Source organism: Ascaphus truei, chromosome 1 (genome assembly GCF_040206685.1).
Source record: "Ascaphus truei isolate aAscTru1 chromosome 1, aAscTru1.hap1, whole genome shotgun sequence".
Classification (NCBI taxonomy): domain Eukaryota; kingdom Metazoa; phylum Chordata; class Amphibia; order Anura; family Ascaphidae; genus Ascaphus; species Ascaphus truei.
In genome coordinates, this window is record NC_134483.1 from 43,285,004 (window position 1) to 43,292,555 (window position 7,552).

Sequence of the window (7,552 nt, forward strand, 5' to 3'; positions counted from 1 at the left end):
TATGTGCTAGTTTTTAGGTCACTATCTTTTGGGGACATTATCCTAAAATATACTTATTTTGTAAGGCTTAGTGAGAGGGTTAGGGTTTGCATCTGAATAAACTGGACTGCTTAGTGGGGAGTCAACTGTAAGCTCTTTGGCTCAGTGTATGATGGTTTTTCTGTTCTTCTGCAGGCCCGGGTTTCCAATAACAAGATCTTGTTCACCTCACATCATGGGAATGGGGCAGCCAGTACTGCAGAATACAGAGCCTCATTGAGGACTAGGTAATAACATTGCTGTATATTCTCTGTCACAGTACCCTAGTCTCTCTCCATCTATCTCTGTCCCCTGTTACCATCTCTCCCTACAATTCTACATGCAGGTGTAATCCAGCAAAGAGGAGACAGTTGCATAAATTCTTAAATATGGAAAACATTGTAGAGACAGAAAAGTGCATGTTGGCTTGATTTTAGTGATCCTTGTCACGGTGGCTGCAACTTCTGGTTACCTCAGTAAAGTTGGCAGTTTTTATCATAGAAATTATTACCGATACATTCAGCAAAAGATTTTGTGAACTTTACAAATGTGCAGAATTGTTTGGAAATGGACGTGCATCCTATTCAAATATCTCGGGTCAAGAGAACCTGTTTTTTGTTCGTATATATGCCAGAAAATAATATAATAAATGCTGTTTATATATTTGCTTTGTAGACCCTGTTTCATTACAGCGGAGAACAGGAGTGGACGTAATGCAGGAAGAGACACTCCTTTAAGAAACAGGTAATTTCCGTGTCTAGGATTTGGGGCATACTTGAAGCCATATTGAAACAATTTTGCCTTTGGCTCAATGTGACAATTTCCTCTTCTGCTAGGATGCTTGCGACATCATGACATCATTTTTATTTGAGTTTATTTTACCTAACAATATTGTAGAGAAAAATACCAAAAAGAATGGTGGGGTTAGATGGGAAAAGTCAGAAATGTTCTTCACTGAGAAGGTTATATATGAGTGGGAGATGGCTTATCTTGTGTTTCTTTCTATTAGAGAGACCTCCTCCTCCTCCCCTTTTCTGCTCTTCCGTCCTGTCTTGCTCCAACCCTTATCTGAAACTTGGATCAGAAAGTGCTGCAGGAAGCAAAGCCGCTCAGTTTAGAAGGTATGGAAGGGTGTCTCGGGAACTAATTTCAGGTTAAGAGCAGGACCAGAGGGGCCTCATTATGTCCACATATGACCCAAGTGAACTAATGACAGGGTTATATTTAATAGTTTACCCTGGTTGTGTTTGTAAACATTGTAACCTGTAATGTAGTCACTTTTACCACTCTTGCCTCTGCTGCCTCTCTCCCTCACCATGCCACTTGTCTCTCTGAGGTGGTGTGAACAAGTTTAACAATCACCCCTATTCCATTCAGAGTCCATGATTTATAAAGAGAAGCCCCTGTTCTAAATTAGGGTTATTGTGAAGGCATGGACATAACCTACCACTAAGGTTATTTCTTCACTTGGTGTAGGTCCTGTTCAATGAAATTGAATGACAGGACCCGCCAGTACTGCAGGAAGTTGCTTACCATCAAGCTAAAGGTACTTATGTGCTAGTTTTTAGGTCACTATCTTTTGGGGACATTATCCTAAAATATACTTATTTTGTAAGGCTTAGTGAGAGGGTTAGGGTTTGCATCTGAATAAACTGGACTGCTTAGTGGGGAGTCAACTGTAAGCTCTTTGGCACAGTGTATGATCTCTGACTGAGTCTTCTCTTGAGGATCATCCTCAAGCGAACACTATTGATGTAATCACACCTCTAGCCCCTTGTGTCATTTCCCCACAACAGGTCACACTTCAGTCCTTTCAAGATATTTGTGCTTTAAGAGACCTGAATGATCTTGCCGAACTAAGTAATCATGTGGAGGATTCCCAGACTTACACATTGACAGACTGGGATTCAAAACTTAGAGAAAAATCAGTGTTTTATCCTTCCTTTGTGAAAGGCCCTTATCTGTCAATGTTTGAAAGTCTGGTGATTCGTGACCTTAGGTTTTTGGCACATGGTTTCTCATTTTCAAGTATTAATGATGACAATTTGGATAGGGAGGAACGTTTGGCCATCAAAACATTACACAGTAATCCAATGTTGGTAATTAAAAATGCTGATAAAGGAGGGGCGGTGGTGGTTCAGAGTAGGACAGACTATCTCAGGGAAGCTTACCGCCAACTTGGGGATGAGTCCTCCTACTCTGAACTACCACAGGATCCAACTCCAACCTTCTTGAAGGAATTATGTAATCTTATAGATTTGGGTTCAGCAACACAAGTTCTCAACAAAAAAGAGATTGGATTTTTGGTCAATCCCCATCCCATTATCCCAGTTTTCCACCATCTCCCAAAGATCCACAAGACGTTGGTCGACCCTCCTGGTCGTCCAATTGTCTCTAGCATTGGATCTTTGGGAGATGGCTTATCCCGTTATGTTAATGCCTATTTGCAACCCTTTGTGAGGGCCTTGCCCTCCTTCGTCCTTGACTCTGGTGATTTGTTGGTACAATTACAGGATATCCCATGGAAATCTGATTACCTATGGGTAACTATGGATGTGGTCTCCCTGTACACAATCATTGAGCACGATCTGGGGTTAGCAGCTGTTCGCCACTTCATTGAATGTCCAGGAAGCCCTATGTTAATGACCACATTTATCACGGAATCTATTCTTTTTCTTCTCACACACAATTATTTTCTTTTTGAGCACCAATTTTATTTACAACAACGGGGAACAGCAATGGGGACAAGTTTTGCCCCCTCCTATGCTAATCTGTTTATGGGGTGGTGGGAGCACGTTTTCATATACAATGCCACTAATAGATTTAGACACAATATTGTTTTCTTCAAACGTTTCATCGATGATTTGATTATAATTTGGCACGGGAGCACTGACACATTAGAAGCATTTTTTGAATATGTAAACAATAATGATCTTAATATTCAATTTACCACCAACTTCAATGCACACCACATCAGCTTCCTGGACATTCTACTTTATGTAGATATGGACCAAAAAATTCAAACAGACACCTTTAGAAAAAGTAATTCCAGAAATACCATTCTTAGGGCGGACAGTTGTCACCCCAGATCGGTGATTACTGGCATTCCCAAAAGCCAGTACCTCAGACTGAGGAGGAACTGTTCTACACTAGATGGTTTCCTGACTCAGTCTGAGGCTCTCACCAATCGGTTTCTTGAAAGGGGTTACGACAGGGAGGCCTTGGAATCCATAGTGGGAGAAGTAATGGAAATAGATAGAGATACACTACTTCCCACCAGGGAGTCAAGGACGAGGGATGTTAGTCAAAAAAGTGGTAAAGCTAGAAATAATAAAAAATTGGGAAACACATCCCCCTTGTTTATTTCCCAATACAGTAAGGCCAGCGGCCAAGTAAATAAAATAATCAACAAACATTGGGGTCTACTACGTATGGATCCCATCCTGGGGGAGTATACCAAAATGGGACCCAAAATAGTCTACAGGAAGGCTAAGACCATTGCCAATTACCTATCTCCGAGTGTCATCCCAGATATTAGGACCAATACAAACACATTCAACACAAAGGGCTCCTTTAGGTGCAATAATTGCAATATGTGTCGGTACATGAAACCCTCCAGATTTGTCTTTTCCCACAGCCCACATAGACGCTTCAACATTAACAACTTTATTGATTGTAACACATCCTTTGTGGTCTATGTAATAAGTTGTGGCTGTGGGAAGAGATATGTCGGAAGGACAACAAGGTCCCTCAAGACTAGAATGCAAGAGCATTTTAGACTCATTAAGAGAGGAGACTTGGCGCACCCGGTCTCCAAGCACTTCATAGAATGCGCCAAGGGCGGCCCCGAAAGCTTTTCATTTATGGGAATTGAGAGAATTTTACCCAAAATGAGGGGCGGCGATTTGACACAACGCTTAGATTGTAGGGAATCATTCTGGATTTTCATGCTAAAAACCCGTTATCCAGATGGAATTAACATTGAATGGAGCATTAATCATTTTCTGAAATAATCCATGGTCAGATTTCTCTAGATAGTTATGTAGTGTGCATAGTCTCATCGCTCCAAGGTCATCGATGTGTAACATTAGGTGCATTAACCGTAACATTTTTGTGTCTTTGTATTTGACCAAGTAATCTATAATGTTCAAAGAATGTTTTGGACTGAAATTATTATGGGGGCAATTATCAGCAACTTAAGTCTAACCACATTCCCAATTATTGGATAAACTGAACAAGTGTTAATGTATGCAACTTTTCTCCTTACACAGTTTAAGAAAAATCTTTAAAAAAACAGAATATATGTATTTTCCATTTATTAGTCATCCTTTGTTCTTCTGGAAGGCTGCTTATATGTTTTTAATATAGGTATAAGTTAGAATTTCACAATAATGTTATACTATGTTTGATTATATATGTATATCTTTTGTTTTTAAGGTCACAATCAATGTATGTTTTGTATAGGCGATGTGCAGTCTGCCCAATTTGGCCCCCAACATGAACAATGCGTACACTTTAGAATATTGAGTTTTCCTATCCCTACTTCCCTCCTTTTTTTCCAATCAATTTTCTCTTTTTTCCCCTTTTTTCCCCTTTTTTTCTCTTTTTTCTTCTTGTTTTTCTCTCTTCTTTCTTTTCATCCCCCCAGCTCTTTTCTTTTCCCCCTTCTCTTTCCCCCCCCCTCCCCCCCTTTTTTCTTTCTTTTCCTTCTTCCCCTCTCCCCCTCCCCCCTCCTTCTTTCCCTTCTCCCCCTCCCCCTCAACTCTATTTTCTCTTCTTTTATTTTCTCCCATCATTTATCTTTCTCTTTCCTTTCCTTCTCTCCCTTTTTCTTCTTTTCTACGTTTCTTTTGTTCTTTTTTCTCTTACCCTTCCTTTTTTCCCCCCTTTTCCCCTTCCCCCCCCCCCTCCCTACCCCTCCTCTTGTTTTTTCCCCCCCACTGCACTTTGGATAATTGATGTGAGTGTCATTATGTTTACAGGCATCTCCATCAACATCCTCATTATGTGGTGGGGTTTATACATTTTACCAGTCACCAACGGGCATGGGGACGCATGCGCGAGCACATAGTACTCTGTGGGCATTGCCCTGGTGATTTCTGACTGCTTCATGACATACTTTGCTCTGCGCATGCGCGGAACGAACGTGGCTAGCATGAGGCGCATCTCGCGAGATTTGGCCCTCCATTGCAGTGCGGTGCGTGTCACCGAGCTGGGTGTTTGGAGGCGGCTCTCCTGCGAGTGCCAACAGGTAATTAGCCATCCCCACATGCCCTAACAGATAGACACTAATTGTTTAAGCAGTTTAAGGGGCTTGAGGTTTGTTATTAGTGAGTTTTGGCGCCAAAATCGGCAGACTGTGCCCCTATATATACCTGATGTATACCATGTTGATACACTTCTTGATAAAGTGCAATTTGTCTGCACGAAACGCGTAGAAGGTTGCAGCCTTCTGTTTTTATGTCCACCCAATAAAGAAATATTTTTGCCAGACCTGCCATCACCCCCTTTTTTTGCTGTGCGTTGCACTAACCCATTTGCACAGAACAAGATCTTGTTCACCTCACATCATGGGAATGGGGCAGCCAGTACTGCAGAATACAGAGCCTCATTGAGGACTAGGTAATAACATTGCTGTATATTCTCTGTCACAGTACCCTAGTCTCTCTCCATCTATCTCTGTCCCCTGTTACCATCTCTCCCTACAATTCTACATGCAGGTGTAATCCAGCAAAGAGGAGACAGTTGCATATATTCTTAAATATGGAAAACATTGTAGAGACAGAAAAGTGCATGTTGGCTTGATTTTAGTGATCCTTGTCACGGTGGCTGCAACTTCTGGTTACCTCAGTAAAGTTGGCAGTTTTTATCATAGAAATTATTACCGATACATTCAGCAAAAGATTTTGTGAACTTTACAAATGTGCAGAATTGTTTGGAAATGGACGTGCATCCTATTCAAATATCTCGGGTCAAGAGGACCTGTTTTTTGTTCGTATATATGCCAGAAAATAATATAATAAATGATGTTTATATATTTGCTGTGTAGACCCTGTTTCATTACAGCAGAGAACAGGAGTGGATGTAATACAGGAAGAGAGACTCCTTTAACAAACAGGTAATTTCTGCGTCTAGGATTTGGGGCATACTTGAAGCCATATTGATTCAAGTTTATCTTTGGCTCAATGTGACAATTTTCTCTTCTGTCAGGATGCTTGAGACATCATGACGTCATTTTTATTTGAGTTTCTTTTACCTAACACTGTTGTAGAGAAAAAGACCAAAAAGAATGGTGGGTGTTAAATGGGATAATGTCAGAAATGTTCTTCACTGAGAAGGTTGTGGATGTCTGGGACTTCCATTAATTGTAAGTGTAACAGGGTATGTCCCATAGTACCTTTCTTTCCCCTGTTATATCTGTTATGTAAGTCCTGTTAGCTACAGGCAGTAACAGGGTAAATCAATGGGCTCTTGACCCCCCCCCCCCCCGTTATGCCTCTCTTGGGAGTGATGGAAGTAAGGTGGTGACTCGTGGCCTGTGTAAGCCTATCAGGGATAGGTAAAGTCCATGAGCCAATCCCTTCTTAAGTCTTCCAAGTGGGAGTAGCAAAACTTAGTTAGTCTGCTTCCTGCTCTGGTGAAGAGAGAAGAAAGAGCTGTGAGTCTCTCCCATGGCAGGGATGAGCGTGCTCCCCCTCAGTCCTTGGACTGAGGGAACATCAGGCTCAGACACCAAGGCCTGCCTGTAAGACCAGGGCCTGCACCATCTAGAAGTCTGGGACTTCCAAGACCCTGCATCAATGTAGGGAGAACTTCAGTGGTTGCCTGCCAAGTAAGATGCAAATAAAGATCCTTGTTCTACTATACACTCCTGTCTGAGTATCAGTCCTTGGGCAGGAGGGAGAAGAGTGCAGTAGTGGGGGCAGACTTCCGGACACCCTGGGACCCTCTATGACTGGAGGCGCTGAACACCAGAGAAAGAACTAAGAACAAGAACCCAAGCGTGTCCAATTCTATACTCTACCGCAGACAGCTTAGTATCTCCTGCTCCAAACAGGTAGTGCACCACACACACGTAGCATAGGCTGTGCAATCTCCCAGAGGGGGGGGGGGGGGAAACAGTGCTACATAAGTAACTTCCATGTTTCTATGCAGAGTCATCAAAAGGAGTCAAGAGTCTGAGGGAAAACACCACCTTGAGTGGAGCGAGAGAATGCCCCCTCCTTCATCCCACAATCAGTGACTCGTCACAGCCTCCACCTCTTGGAGCTTGGAATCAACTTTAAATATAACATCAAAATAAAAAATTCTATTGTTAATTTGCTTTTTTCAGTTATTTAGTTGTTTGTATTTTTAAACCACACTTTATTCAACTTTTCACTTTTGTGTACATACATAAGACTAAGTATTTCTATATTAGTATTACATTTACAATCAGGTTTGAAGGGATATCCTTCATTTTTTATTATACATAAATTGTTAAACATAAAACATGTACACTGTCTCTCTGATGCCATCTCTGCCTTTTAAAACT

General features: G+C 41.6%; 1 long non-coding RNA gene across 1 annotated transcript; it reads left to right on the forward strand.

Annotated features, from left to right (window-relative positions):
• Nucleotides 1–47: 47 nt before the first annotated feature.
• LOC142468947 (uncharacterized) lies at nucleotides 48–1,565 on the forward strand. The gene is made up of 4 exons (XR_012788917.1): nucleotides 48–266; nucleotides 694–762; nucleotides 1,028–1,139; nucleotides 1,495–1,565. It is a non-coding gene; the product is annotated as an uncharacterized LOC142468947 (long non-coding RNA).
• The last annotated feature ends 5,987 nt before the right edge of the window (nucleotides 1,566–7,552 follow it).